General features: G+C 44.8%; 1 protein-coding gene across 5 annotated transcripts in view; it reads left to right on the top strand.

Moving 5' to 3' along the window:
• The first annotated feature begins 5392 nt into the window (after positions 1-5392).
• dlgap4a (discs, large (Drosophila) homolog-associated protein 4a) overlaps positions 5393-19105 on the top strand; it is a 45906-nt gene continuing 32193 nt past the window's right edge. For 4 of the 5 annotated variants that reach the window (XM_057041424.1, XM_057041426.1, XM_057041425.1 and 1 more), the window contains exon 1: positions 5393-5720. The gene's annotated coding sequence lies outside the window, so the exon portion shown is untranslated. The remainder of the gene's footprint in view (positions 5721-19105) is intronic. The other variant, XM_057041429.1, reaches the window with a different exon arrangement.

Below are 19105 nucleotides of genomic sequence, written 5' to 3' on the forward strand. Positions count from 1 at the left end.
ATAAATCCAACAATTTAATAATTCAATAATTAAAAACGAAAGAGTCCAATTGACACAGAAAACTACCTTGAATAACAACAAATAAAAAATTGTGTGAACAAACTATCCTTATTTGTTTTTAATATATAAAGCGATAATACCTTTGATGTCATTACATAAATCATGTCACATTACTCCTGCATTGACCTGCACTATTTCTTACTATTTATATATATACTGTACATATGTCTTATTTTATTTATCTTATTCTAATGTTGTCTTTTTTATGTTGAATGTCGCAGCGTCACACCAGGACAAATTCCTAGCTTGTGTAATACTGTGTATTACATGAACAATGGCAATAAACCTGATTCTAATTCTAATTCTAATGTATTTGTGTACTAATGTTTAGATCCGTTAGAGGGCGCACTAACATCACGTTTGAGTTGAGGGGTTTGCTCTTCCTATAAATCCCTCAACCTTTTTGTTCTAGTTAAACTCATATTTTACACTTTTATCAGTTAAAAATAAATGATTCTTTACTTCATTATCTTGTTGTACATTTTAAAACCCTTTGTCATTATGTGGTACAAACACAAATATAGTGGAGCATATGGAAGTATTATTTTACTATTTGTGTCTGATCTACAGTAAAGAGCTGCTGAAATTAACGTAAAACATTTATTTCTATACATTAGTGTATGTCTACAGTTTTACAGTTAAGTCTTGTACCCTCCACAAACTACATTTCTGCACAATGTCTTGATGTTTACTTTCCAACATGAAATAAATGCTGTATAAAATAATGTACAAAGTCTGTTGAGAGTATTTTAGATATAACCTAGAAAACAGTTTGATGTATGTACCTGGAGATATAGACCCTCGAGATGTTTAAAAAGTTCACCTCTTGACTTGAAAATAATTATCTTCACCTTTATTATTTGGCCATTTTCATAAAACGCGTGTGATGGATGACTTTCCTCTCCATGCCTGGTGATGGATAGCCTGGTTTCATACAAGAGCATTTTTTTCTTGTTTTATTTCATATGATTGATGGCCCTTAATTGTCAGTTGTAGCGTTGATTCTGACTTATACACAGCAGGGCCACACTGTTATGGGGAAGGTGTTTTACTGTACCATAAAAGACTTGAAAGAGGAGCCGTAGATGCACGTGAGTGGTTGTCTGAGAATCCTGCCTCAAGTCGACCAGCACATGTTCATTAATCTGGTGCACATCAGAGCCCCCACAGTACAATTAGTCAATGATTTGTAACCAGTCTTCAGTCCCTCTGAATCTTTAATCCCTCATATGTCATAACCTCTAGTAGAACAGATGTTTTAAATCGCACTTCCTGTTTACTCTTTAAACATTTAAAATCAAAGCAAATGTGTTAGACTCTTTTTTTTGCTAAAACCAACTCCACTGCTGCCTGGATTGTTGAATTGTTCCAGGCGCACAAGGCAAGGGGGGGGGGGGGTTAAAAATAGAAGCCAATTTGACCAAACCTGACCCACGATTGCAGCATGCAAACATTTCCTGCAGACACCCCCCCCTGAATATTGCATGAGTGGTGCTGGTTCTTTCTAAAATAAGGCTGATGGACGTGGGGTGGGCGCTCAGGATGGGGGCGCAGGTTTTGTGATGATCATCATGTAAACACAAATAAAGGCCTTGCGCCCTCAAATCTGCTGTCTAAAATTAGCATTTCCAGGTAGCACCAGTAGAATAGCCCCATCTCTTTTAGCAGCAGAGGTTTCTGGACATAAATGAAACAGAATAATTTCGTCACACTTCACGTGATTAAGCGGATTAAAATCTCTTTTGCAGTACAGAGGCAACTTTTAAACTTCCAGTCCTCTTCCTGTCCATGCGTAACCATCTGCTTTATTTAATCTCAGTTTTCCCCCTCGGTTTGTGCTCCTTTTGCTCATCCCTGCTTTCCTCCCCTTTGTTCCCTGTGTTTTCTCCTCCACTGCTTTCATCCGACATGCCCACAGGCGCTCTCACTCTCTGCTCTGTCCCCGTTCCCTCCACAGGTGAGTGCTCATTGATTACTCTACATGGATAATATAATGAAATGTCATTCGCCCACCTACTGCACTGTCCTCTCCTCTGCTGCACCCTCTTGTTCCACTGCCTCTGTGCATCTGAGCCTGTGTGTTTATGTGTGGACTCACATCAGCGAGACTTTCACGTGCTACATCTGGAGCCATGATAGCCCAGCTAGGGGCTCGGAAATGGGCCAGTAAATTGGCCCTAAATCAGATTTATTCCTCTCAAAGCCTGGTTCGCTGCATAAACATGCTGAAACATTCTTCTTTATTGCTTCTTAAGCAATATTCTTCCCCATAAAAAAGACATAGAGAGGAAAAAGTGACCGGAGTAATGTGCAAATATGAAACATCGGATGCTCTTTTTTTCTCTGCGTGAAAAAGGATATCTGTCTTTTCAAAATCAAAAAAGAAATAAAAGTAATTCTATTCCTGTTAGAAACTATTGCTCACTAAGTTCCCCCCCACCTCAGCCGCATAGAATGATGATGCACTTTTACCGTGGGTAACGGTGAAGTTGACAGTAAACAAATCTAATTTATTCCCTCTGGCTGTAAACTGTCCGACGTTGTCTGTACATACTCAAGTCAAGAGTCTTGACTGCAGTCTCAAACCCTGGTGACAAAGACAATTAGTCACCTAATGAACAAGTTAATGATTTTAAAACCTGAGCATACGCGTGGAAGAAAGAAAACAAGCAAGATTCTTCTCTGGCTGAGCCTTGAGCGAGTGGCACAGATCTGTTAACTGACTAAAATGGAGACTCAGCCTCGCACAGTGGGACTGGCGCCTCTCCGCAGGCGTGCGAACACATCCAAATGCCAGCGTTCGTAGGATGGCTCCAACGTCACCGCCTCTTCGCTGCTACCGTTTAGATGGACACGCAGGGTCACAGCGAGTAATGACACGTGCCCGGCTTAACAGTCCAGTCAGGAGCAGGAGAAGAGGCAGGGCGGTTGTGACTCCCCTTGCTTATTTTTAAGAGGACCTTCCCCAAATAGGTTGCTCCTACAGAGTCGCATAATTGCTGTGATATCTTGGGGGCATGAGCAGGAGGAGCCGTATGAATTATATTGCCAAACCTCCACAGGAAGAGCCATGTTATTTATGGCAGAGGACACGACATGCTTTTAGATCATCTAGAGATGATGGAAAATATATGATGTGATATTCAATGATATGAAAATGAGGTTTGCAGATAGTATAACAATGTTAAGAACGTTTAACTGTAGCTTTTTTTCTATGGACTTGAACTGAATATCAGTTTATCTCATGTTAGTCCTCTGTTAATTCACTCATTTGAAATGTGGTGTTCTATTTTCTATTAGATTTAATGTGTTGGGAGGAAAATCAGTTCAGTCGTTACATATACAAATGTTGTTTTTAATGAGTGAATGGTTGGAATAAATTATATCGACACAGAAATCAGGCTTCTCTCCCCCAGGAGAACTTTGATTTGAACCTGCCATCTAGCGGTCAATGTTGGTACTGTACGTTTGTCCTCTTGCCTCTTCTTTTACCGTTTTATAATAAAGAAAGACAGGACAAAGGGTGGCCCCTGGCCTGTTTGGTCCTTTGTAACTCGGCTCCAGGGGACAATTTATGGCAAAGTACCTGCCACCATATCTACTGCTAATGTTTAGTGGGTAGATACACAGACTGATAATGGCTGCATCTGGTTATTTTATTAAATCTGATTGCAATATTTGGGGAAAAGAATCTGTGGATTTATGGCTCTTTCACAAATAGACCAGTAAAATACACACAGAATGATCAGAAATATGGAGATACAATGGCATGAGGCACCATTTGTCTTCAGCTGTGTGCTGAATGTGGGACCGGTTGCATGAAACAGATTGTCAATGACAGATCGCAGCGATCTGAAGCATGCAACAGAGCTTGGCAGCTGACTGTGGAACAGCTTTCTACCTCCTCCAAAACACTCACTTTATCATACACTACTCACTAGCCTGAGTACCCACGGGGAGGTCAGAGACAAACACTATCCCACTATTTTCACCCTCTCTGCCAACAAAGTGTCACGATTTTGTGAAGGAAAAAAAAGAAGCAGTGGAAAACTTCATTTTGGTGCCTTTTTGCTGAGAAAAGAGTGAAACACTCTTCTGTTTGCTTCCATTTGATAATCCACATTTGCTATAAATTAAGTTTAAGGGCAAAAACCACATTTAATGACTGCATGAATCATCTTGTCATTTTGAGACATCCCATAATCCCAGCATTGGTAGTATGTTTGCTATTCGAGGCGGTGGTGCTGAGCTAATTAAACACGGTCCACTTATCTCACACGCATTATAGGCTAAAACAATATTAAAAACTGCAAATTGTGTATGTGCGCAATTAAATCCCTTAAATGATATTTACTGTACAATCTGCTTTAATTCTCACTGAAGCAGATCATCTATTTGTCTCCTTCACATGCATCAACAACAGGGGCACGTATGTACTGGGATGGCACAGGACTCATGGAAGACAACAAGATCTATATAATATTGTTTATTCGCTCTCGAAAATGTAAAGAATGAGCTTTTATTGATCCCCAGGTTTACACAGCACCAGTGTGGAGACGGGCAGAAAAACAAATATAGGAGATTACAAATGTATAGAAAAGTTACATTATTATCTCACAGCTGCAGCCTCCACATCAGTCAAGCCAGAGTTGCCATCCATATCTGTCCCGACCCTGTCAACGTATACACATGTGATAGATGATGCAGATTTATTGAGAGAAAAATGCCTCAGTTGCCCCGTCAGCTATATAGTTAAGTCAAAATGAACTTTTGAGCCATTTTACTAAGGATTTCTTACAGATGATGGAAAAATAAAGTAAATATCACCTCCAGAAAGTTAAAGACAAGTAAAAGTGCATATTTTAACACATTTGTGCCAGATATATTGATATATACAGGCTAGATTAGGCCCTGGTCTCCATTTAGAATCATAGGTTAGCGCTGTATTATTAGTATCATCGTGTTTAATTACATCCAGTTTGTGGCTGTTACAAATAATGACATCAGTTAAATGATCAATAACTTGATTGTGTGTGCGTGTGCGTGCGTGTGTGTGTGGTTTTCCTGTCCCGAATGTGAAAGAATGCGGTGCCACATTTATTTACAATGAATTTCTCCTTTAAAGTCCGTCTTTTCTCCGTCTGAATCATCAAAGAGCATCACTCTGCGGGATAAAACGCACGCACGCACGCTCTCCCGCGCGCGCATGTTGCCTCTCAGTGCGCATAATGATTCATCAACCTCCGTTTGCTCGTGAGACGGCGGTTTCGGGTCCGATGAGTGTATTTGTGCGTGTTCTGTCGTGGGTCCTCGGCTGCCCCCACCCCCGCCCCCGCCCCCACCGCCTCCCTCATCCCGCGTCTCGACGGAGCGACGGCTGCCGCAGCAGCAGCATCATCACCGGCAGCTTCCAAACTGCGTTTTCGCCTGCGCGATGGACGCGTCCGTAAAGCGGTGAACCGCTTCGACACCTGCGCGGAGGAGCACCGAGCGGTGACCGCAGCGAGACTCGAGCGCACAGCCAGAGGATAAAAGAGAATATTCTGCTCTTGTTTACCTCCCCGACACCTGAGTGACAGTGGCTCTACAGCAGACCGGAGCTGGATAACTATCCCTGCGACAGACACCCATCCGCAGCCGGTTAGGATGGAATGAAGAAGGTAAGCTTCTTGGTGGTTTTCACAGCGGGCGTTGCGGGTATCAGTGCGTGAGGAGGCTGACGGCTTGACTGGAGCTCATCAGGCTGCATTGTTGCATCGGTCCCCCCCTTCCAGTTCATATCGATGATTTGAATGTTTTGGAAGGGTCACTCTTACCTGTGTTTGCTGTAGGTACAGATGCCAGCGTGCTCCCTTAAAATGACCCTGACAGTCTGGTTCTTCTGTGAGTGCTTAACTCTGGACGGGAGGACTCCACGCTGCCTGGAATAAGAATATTTCAGAACAATATTTTTTGTAGTGGAAACAGCCTCTGCGTGCGTTTGTCAAACTTATCCCCACTTTCACTGTCAGCATCAGAAAAGGTCCGATAGGTTTTGCAGTTTCTGATGGATTTCAGCTCCTTCAACTCATTTTTTTTGATGAATTACTGCCAATACAGCACCGATCTTCTCTTTCTTTGGGCTTTTTATGCTCAGGCTGCACAAAAAACAGCAACATCTGTCGTCCCTCCTGTGGTGTCGTTGCCCTGAGAGGCAGAGTGATGCTATTACATGATCCTGGCATGTAAAATATGAGGAAAATGTTCTATTATTCTGGGCTTTGCACTGTCAGTCAATCAGTTCCCTGTGCAGGTTGTAACCTGTCCACATATCGTGAAAGAGGCTGCGTTGGAGACGGACAGTGATGGATGGCCAGTTTGCATCGAAGGCCTGTGTCTCTGTTGTTGTTGTCAAACAAGAGAATCTACAATTAAAAGCCCATTTAGTCGGGAGAGGGCTGATTAATAATTCATCCGCAGCTCAATGGGACCACAAATCTGCGAACGGCACGCTGAAGGATGACAGAGGAACTGCAGGAGCTTCTGCTGTTGGCAGACGGAGACAGGCTCCATCAAAATACTGTACACAAGCTGAGGCTTGGATGCCACCTCCTCTGTATTCTGAGCTCACGCTCGCCTTCGAACGTGCACCACAGCTGTTTGAATGGCAGGAGAATTCCGAATGAAGTTGTGAGCTGTGGAAAAGCATCCAGAGACGCTCCGCCAGAGGTGGATCTCTCTGAGGTGTCAATGTCATACCTGCTGCCAGGGTGCCAACATGATATCATGGCCACTCTCGGGTCTGGGGGGTGCAGAGAAGGCGGCTCTGATGCAGGATGGTGGCTGTTTTGGGTTTTTACTGACTCACTCGGGGCTTCTGCAGGGACAGATTAGATGAGGTGTCGTACTGTATCTATCACACGCATCAGGGTGATGGAACACGGAGCTTTAAAAGTCTTTTCACACCCAGACCCTGAGGAGCCTCTCGGTGATTGAAGCAGTGCCGCGTAAACATGCCGAGCTGACATTTAGATTACTATGATGCAAATTTGTCGGAGGAACATTTGTCCTTGTCCCGGAAAGCGGCGCTGGCCGTTGGGCTGTTTTCATCGGAAAGCTGCGTCGGCTTTCCCGAGTAATTACCGGAGATAACCGAGTTGGGCCAGTGGAGTGAATGCTAACAGTTTTGCGGTGTTTTAAGAAAAGAGTGCTTGTTACTGCAAAGTTCTGAGTCAGAATGAGTCAGTGGTGAACGTCAGGTCAGACACTTCACGCATACATCTCAGCCCAAAAATACATGGAAAACCCCGTACACAAGTCAAAACACTCATTATCCTCAAGGATAATCAAATGTTGTCCTTCTGAATGGCAGCTTTGGAAGTCTTGTTGATTAATAATGCAAAATCGAGCCTCGGCTACAAAGGCTTTAGCTAACTGTAACTCATTTATATGACTTATTCCATACAGACAAATCCTTAATGTGTCTTTGAAAATGTGGGCATGACATCATTACCGCTGCTGCAGATCAGTCACGTCAGGGAGGATAAACTGGAAAAGAAGTTTAAGCCAGCCTAATGCTAGCTATAAATGTGAGTCCTGCACCTCCGCCTGAGTTTATTGGAGAGGTGTCTATGATGTTTGGAGACATGGGGGCCGTGGAATCGGGGTCGTAGCCGACGATTGGTTAGGGTTTCAGAGTCCAGCATCTGTCTGGTGACCTGTCTGGGCTGTATTCCAAAAAAGTTCCAGAAAAGGCTTCCAAAGATGCTACTAAGTGTTCCAGACGTGGCAGCACAGTAAAGGTATCTGACCCGAGTACGAGTGGGACACTTTAGCTGTATTACTAGTTGAAAAAGAGCAGGAATGCCACAAGGCATCATCTTCAACCAGCAGAAAACAGTCTCTAAAAGCTAGCACTGTCTTTTAGTCCCCTTCTGCTTTATTAATGTGCTGCATCTGCTCTGTGGATCATATATGACGGCAGAGCACCAGATTTTAACGTGGCTCCTTTCATTCTGATATGGAGTGATGATGTGATGGTAGAGCAATTAAAATGGGCTTGATACCCCTGTGGTATCTGCTGAACTCAGACTAGCAGCCCCATTACTGCAATATTCTGGAGAAATATTTCCTCCTTTTATCTCAAATGTCGTGTTTCAAACGCACATTTATGTTCACCCGGTGACAGCATGATATGCCTCACTGGATCCTTATTTTTGAAGTGTTGTTCCATGTTCACCATGGGAACAAAGTTTGCACGCGGCAAACACAGAAGAAGGTGCTATGAACTCATGCGCGCACACTTCCTCCTAAACCACGAAGTGTCTGAGTGCTCCATCTGATCAGCTGTTGTCTCCTCGCCGCCCGCTCAAACCTCCGGCCGCGATGCAAATGGAGAGAGAGAGAGAGACGGTGCGGCTTCAGCTCTGAGGAGATCGGCTCATTCTGGCGCCGCGTTGCCACAAGACAGAGAGGTTTTATGACCTTGGAGACGCTGCTCTCGGTCCAGCTCACGCAGGAGCTGATGGAGTGTTTGAAGGTGATTAAAGTCTGTCTCCTCTGATGCTGCTGAGTCAGTGACCTTTCCTGCTACCACACGGCTCTGAAATCTCTCCTGTCCTGTACAGTGTCTAAATCACATACTGTAAGGAATATATAGGATATGAAATAATCATCCTTGGGAATGTTAATTGTGTTGACATGACAGTGAGGGACAAACTTCCCAAATCTCTGTTATAGAGACAGCGTCTCTTTCGTAAATCTCCTGTTTTACACAGCCCAAGTGTCTCTGAGTACATCTATCAATCATGGCCGCGCTTCCCCTCTCCTGTCCTTGGATAATTTCTTTACCCTCCTCGTAGCTCATCTCTCCCTCCGCATCAAAGTCGTAACATCTCACATTTTCCACTTCTTGTATAATGGTCCCAAAATAGAAACAACTGCTTTCCAGTAGCTCCTCGACGAGTGTCTTGTTATCTCCCCGCGTGTGTCTTATACGATAAATCCCTGCCCGGGCTGTGGCGTTGAACGCGTCCTGTGACACAAATTTGCATGTTAAGCTGTTCCTCACCAGGGACAATTAATCAACACGCTGCAATTAATGAGCCCGCGTCCCCTGGTGATTAATTGTGCCTCATGTGTCCAACGTCGAGAAGATCCCAGGAACAGTTGTTGTTTTTATGGAAATGGGTTATTTTTTTTCTATTTTTTAAAATGAATGTTAGGCTCTATAATTGGTCTGAGTGAAACACAGACTTCAACAAATTTGCACGTTGCAGTACAACGCGGTAACACAACTAATTGCTATGAAAATGGAGATGCAGCTGCCTTGATGGAGCTGCTGGTTTACGTGACCGAGAGCCATTAATTGCGCGAGAGAAGGCGAAATAATTCAGTGTGATTGTCAAAGCTCTGAGATATTTTGTTTCATGACTACAAAGAGGAATTCTTGAACCTTTGCGTGGATTTCTGGGGCAGTTCTTTTGTCTGTGGGTGGTTGTGTGTGCATAAAAATACACAGCTCACAGCGCTGAGGTGTAACATCCACGGCTGCTGAAGCGCACGTTTAATACACTTTTAATTACACCTCTGTAAATATGTGAAATCTGATGTTCGAAGCTGACTTTTGCCTTCTGGAATGATGTGAAGTAAATAAAAAAAACCCACATAGAACTGGAGGAAGTGGTGCGATTGTTGTCATCAGTGTGGTTGTGTGTTGTCCTGTCAGGTAAACAAACACAGATGTGCAGACAGAACAGAAGAGAAAGAACAGATCGATAGCTGCCTCAAACAGCCTGCAGCCATATTCTGTCTCATCAATAGCAAGTCAAATTGATTATGCACTTATTAAATTCACATATCTTATTTTGCTTGGATTAGCTAAAGCATCCAGGCATTGTGTGTGTGTGTGTGTGTGTGTGTCTGACAGGAAGTCAGACAGCAGAGAATGAAGATTAACACCAGGGGATGTTTGCCTTCTGCCACCACTCACATTCCCTGAAAACAAGACCTGACCCAGGGTGCGCCGCAACGCCGGCCCCGAGCGCCATATGGGGATTAGCATCTTGCCACATAACGATGGCGCCGGCTCCTTTACACACACACTTGATATACTTCAGCCATCATTGTTTAATGAACCACCAAATCAGGTCAAAGCCAAACCAAAAGTCGACATTGCGAGTGCAACCTAATTCCTGGGTTTGTTTTCTCTAACAATTTTATATATTATATATATATATATTTTTAAGAGGAAAAAGAGATGTAAAAAGTGCTAAATAATAGCCAAGACTTTCATGTTAGTCATGCTAGAAACGACTGGCTACTTCATGAATAACACCATTATTCCGTGAAGATCTAAAGCGCTGTAATCTCTCAGTTCTAAAACACTGATTGTCGTACTGTAGTCGCACGTTCCAGTCGGGTTTTGATGTGCTAATAAAAGCCTTTATTTTTAAACAACCCTCTCTTCCCCGAGAAGGACGACAACCTTTTATACGGTAACGCATCTCTGCAGTAAATCTGTCAGCTCGAAATTGTGATCCTGACATTTATTTCAAACCAAAAACATAAAAAATTCTGGGTCCTTTCGAACCAAGCATTATGCGCAATCGATTATTTGTCCTGATGGCGAGGTGACGCCCTGTGAGGTTATCGCTGCGTGTACCGTGGTCAAAGCTGACTGGAAAGCTGCTTTATAAATACACTTAGAATTTAAAGTTACTTGTCATGTGTGAAGGTATTGTGATGGTCATCCCAGTAACATCCTCTAGGGGGCGCTGAACCAAATCAGGCAGGTTGTTCAATAGCTGCCTTTTAGATGACTTTTTATGAGATGTGATTTCTTCAAGAATCAGACACATTGGGGTTATTTTCGACGCATTAAAATTTCCAAGACAAAGTTATTGAACATCACTCCCAACATTTTTCAGTAGAAACAACTGTTCCGGCTCTTTTTCCTGCTCTGGATCCAAGCAGGCGTGCGTTTTACGGCCCCTTATTTTATGACTCGAGTAACATGCAGCCGTATTTGGTCAAAAAGACTGACAAGTGCACCCACACGGCACCTTCACTGTCAGGGCCAGAGCGAGTCAGGAACAACATTCAACCTTGTGACACCACACACCCTCATCCCCCCCCCCCCCCCCCCCCCCCCACACACACACACACACACAAAGTTCGACTATAGCTGGAAGGAGTGATAGTGCACTGTGTCATCCTGAGTGCTGAGGCAATTTGAAGCCTGTCCTCCTTTTCCACTGATAGATGCAACATGTCCCCCAGGACTGCTCAACACAAACACGCTCATGATCACTCACCCTCGCAACCTTGAGGCTAAATAGAACGGTTCACCACTTGACACAAGGTGTGCTGCTATATTTACTCATCATCTGGCTTTTTTTTTTAGCATCTGCTCTTTTTTTAAAAAGTATTTACTCTTAAACCGTGAGGCATAAATCTGCTCCGACTGACACGCGGCGCTCTCGCCATTTGCAGGGTCGTTATCTCCCTTCCTGCGCGATGTCGTCAGCGTCGTACTTGGAGGGAGAATCCAGGCGAACACAGTCTCATTTAGAGACGGCTGGTGGTGTAACAGATTGATTCATGACGGCCAATTATGAAGATGGGGGATGTAGCAGAAGCCCGTTTTGCTTCGTCACTGCAGCAGGAAGTTGCTTCTCTCCAGCCTGACTTGGCTTCGCCGCCACCCTCCGTGCGGATTCTCATTCAATCGTTGGGTCACCCTGAACTGTCCGTTGTGAGTTCCCTTTATGCACGGGTAGTAGAGCAGAGACAGGCCGGGCCTCCTTCCTCGCCGTGCTGCAGTTATACGTCCTTGTTTGTGTCTGCGGGCAGCGTGTTTTCACTGTAAACGCCGCTATTGCGTAATTCACAGTGGAGAGACAGTTGCTCCAGAAGCCCGGCAGGCGGATGGGGAGGCGGCCTCACAAGAGGCTGGAGGGCAAATCCTGGCTTACTTGGACTTTTCCAGCCTTTCCCTAAAGAATCCGGTCTGAATTCATGCAGGATATTGTGCCTTTGATAAAGGATTTGCCTTCTTTTGAATGCATTAGTCTGGTAGAATGCAGAGTCAAGCAGCCGGAGATGATAGACAGCGTTCATACTAGTTCCCGGTTCACCACCTGTGTGGAGAACATCGGTCCTTTACCACAATTCAATCTCACTATTTATTAATCTGGAGTGGGTGGTGATAAATTGCATCTGTGGAGCTGAGCGAGCTCACGGGGGTCACTCCTGCTTCTTCTATCTCTTCATTTTTCCCACTGATCCTCCATTCTTCTCTTTGAATTTCTGTCTGGGACAGAAGATTATTCATCCCTATCATCCTTTTTTTTCCTTGTCAAACGTTCGTCTTTGCTCATGCAGAGGTCTGTCCCACTTCTGCTCGTGTTTGATCGTAACTGACGGCTCGTAGCGATATTATTATTATTATTATTATTGTGTTTAACGGTTGTTTTATTCTGAAGATACGTGCTCTCTCTAATCTCTGAAGGGATTATTCTTCCCTTTGATGTCACACCAAACGGAATGACGACGCGTTTGACGCAGGAGCGACGTTGCTCTGCAGCCTTTAACATTTGCCGTGTCGGGATAACGTCATGGCGACGGCCGAGGAGCCCCCCCCCCACCCCGTGCTTGGACCGGAACAGCCCTCATCACAACCAGAAGTGACCACAGACTCTCGGCCCAAAATGCTCTTCCCTGCCCAAACCACACCCCAAACACGGTCCTGCCTTCACTAGTGATCAGAGATGTTTCACCCACTTCTTCATCTCTCACTTTCTTCCTCTTCCTCGCGTCACTCCGGATAAACTATTTACTTGTGCACGTCCTGCACACGGGAGCCGGCGCGTCAGCATTTGCCACATTGTTCTACCTGTAATGCCCATGAATAAATGATCGCTTTAGTTGCCTCCTGCTTAATGAAGTAATCATGTACTGCTGGGAAAAACATGGCTGCTTTCGCATCATCCGCTAGATTTTCCGGGCGTCTTCAAACTCGGGGCAGCGGACATGAAGAGAGAGCTGCGTTTCCGTGAGGTAATTCGCTCTCTGGTGGCTTCTGATTGTTTCTAGCCCTCATTCGTGCACGTGCTTTATCGGCGGTGTGCAGTCTCATTAGTATGGGCGCGGGTGCCTCTCCTTCAGCTGAACCTGCCGTAACTGTGCCATAGTGGAGCCGCCCGCCCGCCTGCTTCCCCACTGCCGCATTGTCCCTGGATGGCCGATGCGAGGCTGCCAGCTCCGTCTCCTCTCAAGGATGACTGAAATGTAGGCGACTTTCAGGGGAACAATGTTGCGTTTCAGCCGGAGGAGACGGCGTTCTCCTGCAGCAGAACTTCAATGAGCACCACAGCGTTGCAGACAATGGCAGCATTTAAAGGCCGTTTGCAAACTGCGTACTGATTAAAGGCACAGATATTCCGCTCAATAAACCCTCGTGAACTCTACCAGTGTACCACAGCGTGTCGTACACGGTGGTTTTAGTGTTCTTGTGTTTGTTTTCTCTGGCTGGGGCTCCACCGGAAGCTTCCCGGGTGGTGAAGAACCATGACAGACACAAATCTGACAGTGGGGGAAGGAAGCAGGACATCGATATCGTTCTTAAACAAAACACACGTTTGTGCATCAATGTTTCTCCTCACCCTTCACCTCTCCTCCTTACCCTAATATCTCTCACCTGCTTCTCACTGGCTCCTCCCCCTTTTGGGTGCGTTGAAAGCCTGTGTTTCAGCTCATCTTGTGCTTCAGTGATCCAGAATCTGTCTTTTGATCTTCTTCCAAGGTCTCATGAAGCGAATTAGCCATTCTTGAACAAGCTTGAAGCTAATTATTTTGAATAAATTTTATGTGTTACTATTCCAGCCTTTGGGATCGTGCTCTGCATCTATTTGACCCCCTCCTCAGGCACAAACCCTGACAATTTTTTTCCCCCCACTGTGACATTTCGGTATAAAACATGACACCAACAGCAGCCAGTGACAAAAAAATAAAAGCAACCAAAAGCGCTCCGACAGCGCTGAAAGTGACTTGACATTTGGTGAAACTGCCTTCTCATTTTTAGCTCGGTGAGCATTTAAAGCATTAAATTAAAGTGAGGATTATGTTGGCAGTGAATAGCAGGAAGGGATGATCATATAAGCATGAAAAAGAGCTGAGCGGAGAGTTCGGGCGTCCTTTTTCTCTGTAGTTGGAGCCTTTTGTCCTTTGTTCCCCACTGAGGTCAGAGGATAAACGCTCCTCTAGCTTCCTGCTGCTCTGTCATCACTCCTGGCCTTCGTTCAATTCAGCCAATAAGGCAACACAGCGCCACCTCTCGCTAACACCTAGCTTCTGTTTTTAGCCTTCACGTCATCAGATCTATCCATCACGTATTGTGACGCTCCGGAACACAAGAAATGACAAAGCCGCGATAACAAGTGCTTTATTTGGACTTCTGCTGAAGCAGTCTTACGTAAAGCGGGAGACAATGCTCGGCTTTGTCGTCCCACCGAGTCCCGCTGTGCAGCCCGCCGCCCAGTCCCAATCAAAGGCCTCCCCACACGCACCTGCTCCATGTAACGCACGCCACGGGTGTTGCTCATGCGAGCGTGGCTCCGAGACCGCGACACCCACCACTTTTGTTCCTCACAGTAAGACATATTGACATGTTGTCTCGGTGTTTTTGATAATGCATTGGCTCCTGGTAGATAAGAGCTCCATACATCAAGCCTGATGCTTCTGCCAAGCAGCGACTCCACCTCATCGCTCATTTTCTCCGGTTTCGTCTGTGGAGCTGCCGGGTTTTTGTTTCCATCACTTTTGTTTTTCGCTGCTCATCGTTTTGTTTTTTAGCCCCGATGTTTATTCCTCAAGTTCGTTCGTTCCTGTTTTCTATTTACGTGTTGTTGCCAGTTACGCATCCTCCGACCTCTGCAGCTCGGAGGGGATTTTTCTCCCCGATCGCTCACATTTTGACGCCATTTTAATTATCGCAGGCTCTGATAAACGTTATGCTGTAACACACGCTCTCAAAGTAAACATCTTACCGAGTAAAGTATTTAAAGATCAGAGGGGCCTGGTTTCGAAATTAGCCGCGTTAGCAGCTCCTGAGGGTAAAACGGAGCAGGACCGGCTCATCTATCAAGGCTGAATCCTTAAACGCGGAGCCAACCTGGCGATGCACCAGAGCAAATGTCGGCTGACGGTGGCTGTGGTATCACGAGGAGGTGGTGCGAGTGATTAATCGTTGCGTTTCGCCTATCTTTGATCATGATTGAAATGATGTGGCCATTGGCAAAAATGTGAAAGTTAGTCTCCTGAGCCACTTATTTTAGCTAGCTGTGCCGTTGTTTTGCTATGTGTCAGAATATTTTTCTGTTCTCTCATTCAAATGTTGTAAATCACACTAAAAAGGTGCTTCCCCTGGTTCAATATTTATGCCTCTGCCTCGTTCACACTCCGCTTGCTGATAAATTGCGTAAGTTGCCAGCTAAAGCTCCAGTTGGCACTCGTCCGGCAGTCGCCACTCGCTAATTAAAGGTACATTCACACCAGAGTGGTTGGGTCCACTTTAAATGAAAGGATCATTACTGGAAACAGAACAAGCGATCTCGGGTCTCAGTTCACTGGCGGTTGAACCCCGGTGTAACAGAACAGAACCTCCCGCTCTGCCTGTGTAACCAGGACAACCGTTTCATCGGGAGTTCTTCTTCTGTGGTATTCTCCGACTTTACCACCCGGCAATTTCTGGATGTTCTAGATTGCAGGAAATCCAACCACGGACCTTCTGAACCCTTAAGTGCTTCTTTTTGTTCCCTTTTCCCCAACAAGCAATGAGACTTTATATTTTAGGATAACCATCTTATAATTATTGTGTGGCATTTGATCATGCATCGTTCCTTTCTGTGCATCTTCTCACTTGAGTTTTTCTCTCATAATGATTCGGCGTCTTTTCAGCCTCTGAGAAGAGTTTGAAGACTCATGAGTCACCATCATTGTTATGGATGTGGTGCGAGAACAGGGTCGTGAAACCTCCCCCCCCCCCCCCCCCCTTACATATTAATAGTGTAACACCTGCAGGTATGAACAGAGCAAGAACAAATGAAACTTCACGTCACAGCCAAGGAACACCGGTGTGGACAGGAGCTGAGGTCATGGTCTCCGGACCCGCTTTGTTCTGAGATCAAAGCCCTTTGAACGCCTCGCCGCTTGCGTCTCGCACACTTTTCCGTGACGCTCGCTTCAGCGTACAAAATGCTGATCCCTGATTCTGAGCGATGTATCCTTGGAAAAAGGAACTCCTGAATTATGCATGTGCGCAGCGTTTGGTATGCTAATCGTGAGAATCCCCCCCCCCCACCACCATTAACGTATGGCTGCTCTCATCCCAAGGGTACATGAAGGCGACTTTTTGTTTTCGTCTGCATTACTAAGCACTTTAATGAGTTGAAGTGCATTAGCAGCAGCCGCAAACTGCACGAATCCCACTATTTCTAACTTTTATCCGTTACGTAAGTGTTTGGCTCCATTGACTGAAACCACAGCTGAAGCCCAGGGAACAAATCAGGACCCAGCGGGTGATCTGATGTGATCACCTGTTACTGTGGCTTCAGGGACCAGCCTGAAACCTGCGGTTTCTTGTGTAACCCCGCGTCCCTGAGTAGCGTGAGTGAGTTGTCTCGCTGTCTGACAATCACTACGGAGGCGTAGTCCCACAGTGAGGCGCCGACTCCTGTGAATGAGAACTGACAGCCACGGAATCGCAAACACCAGATTTTCTGTCTCTTAAATATTTGCATTTTCTAACCTTCAGACTTGAAAAGCAGTCTCATCCCATTATAGGATGTATGCTGTGTACAGTTAATGCACTCTCAAGGATAATGAATAAGACGGCAAAATTAACATTAAATGGAACGTTTCATGCATACATATTTGTATTTCAGTAATTGGAAATAAAAGCAGATTTGATGCAGTCATGTGGGATTAAACCATCATCAGATGTCTGATTATTTTAGGCTGCGGTCCAAAACTGTTTGGGTTTTCAATTAACAATTAAATTAAATCAGGTTCCCTTTCGTATCAAACCACAATCAAAGATGACAAAAATGTGGATTTAGTGGGAAACGGTGACAGATAAGCCCATAAATATGTCTGAACTCTTCCACAATTGCTCAAAATTCAAGCTTCTCAATATTAAGGTTTATCAGCAGTTGTTGCTAAAAGTTAGCAGCTACTTTTACTTATTACTTTAGGTTTCAATTTTTTAATCACCTTATAATTTGGAACTATTAGCAATGCAGTAATGACACATGACAGCCTTGGTTACAGACTGTTGGCTCGATGATTTCAAAACAGGTCTTTACTGCTTGGATTGATTGATGTTAGCATCTCTGTCAACAGCATTAGCATCACCAACCGCGTGTTGTTGGTGAGTAGTTAAATAAGAATTACACAGCACGTCAAGAACCAGAACTATTCAAAGTAGTGCGATCATTTGTTTTTGGTCGTTTAACGAAATTCTTATTGATTGACCACGAGCGAAGCACCGTGATTAATATTTTTTCCGCAGGACAGCTGGAATACTGGTTTTAAGGTCCTGACCATTTGCATCGACTGCTACATTCCTCTGTGTGCTATTTCTCCCTGGAGCTGTAATTTAGCAGAGGAGACAGCGATCCAGTGGAGGGGAACGACTGGAAACGCAGCAACTATGCAGCAGTTTAATGATTAAGACTCCGGAGCTTCACTGCTGCCGTTGATCTGAGCTCTGACAGCAGCTTCGGCCGTCGGAGGCTGGGTGATAAGCTCCGTGCTCGCGTCTGTGTGTGTTATCCTGACAACAGCACAATGCCAGTTTTTGATGTGCAAACTAATAGAGTAAATTCACTCTTACGCTACACATAGTTGAGGTTTTTTGTAGCCACCTTCTACTTTCTGCAGGGACGTCCAGAATTAAGCCCTCGCTGACTTTGTGGGCGACATTGACAGCGGTTGATGTTGTACCAGCTTTATAAGACAGTAAATTCATGTCGGCCAAGAACGGCTTTGGTCAGATGGACAATAGTTCTGCCTAAAACCAGATGCTAAATATAGTCAAATGTCCTGACGGCCGTTCTGACCTTAGAGCTGCTTCACACGTGCTGACATGGATGAAAAGGTCGGATCAGACTCGGGCTGCTGACAGAAGAATCGGCCTGTCTTTAACAGAATAATACAAATAAAAGACATTCAATATTCAACCTTGAATTATCCCACTCTCCTCAATAAGCACTTTTTGCTTTTTAAGGCGAACGGCAAGAGGGAACTGTTACAATCCTGCAGTGGCCGATGCCTTTTTTATCCTTGAGCACGGTAGAAGCCTGATGTCGCTAACCCGTGTCTCATCTCTTTGGAATCCCTCTTTTCCTTAAAACAGCTCTCACATTTGTTGGTATCCATATTTTGTCACTGCACTGTTGTGTCACTAAGATAATTATGATTAATACACACTGATTATATTATGCCTTTTCCCCAAGATATCCAATTTGCATTTGTTTTAGCTTTGCTGACTCGAGACTGCATCAACTTGAACAAAAGCCCACAAATGCTTTAGCTTTCCAGGTAAAGGCTGATGTTAGCATGCTAAGCTTACAACATTTAGTATTCAGAGGAGCATAAAGAGGAAGCAGCTCGATAGATCGTTCCAAAGCATTAAATATTATTCAGTGAGTCACTTCCATCTTAAATCTTTTGCCGTTTATAGCAAAGTATTTACAATCTAGTCTGAATTGTCTGAATGTCCCCTGCAGAACCTCAGTAATTTGGCTCCCTGATCTCTGTTTAACTTGACAAAACGCATCCCGAGCATATTTTGACTAAACAAATCTTTTACCGTGTGGTTCCATCTGTGGCACACAGAGAAGATAAGAATAGAAGGTATAAAGCTGACAGGGTTCACAACTAAACGACTGCAGGATTAATTGAATGGCTGCATAAATGTGTGCACACACGCACGGGCGCGCGCTTGCATCTGCCTGACAAACGCTGCTTCACACGCCGCAGCTATTTTTCCACAGAGGAGTCGTCT

The sequence above is a fragment of the Takifugu flavidus genome, chromosome 8, assembly GCF_003711565.1.
Source record: "Takifugu flavidus isolate HTHZ2018 chromosome 8, ASM371156v2, whole genome shotgun sequence".
NCBI classification, from domain to species: Eukaryota; Metazoa; Chordata; class Actinopteri; order Tetraodontiformes; family Tetraodontidae; genus Takifugu; species Takifugu flavidus.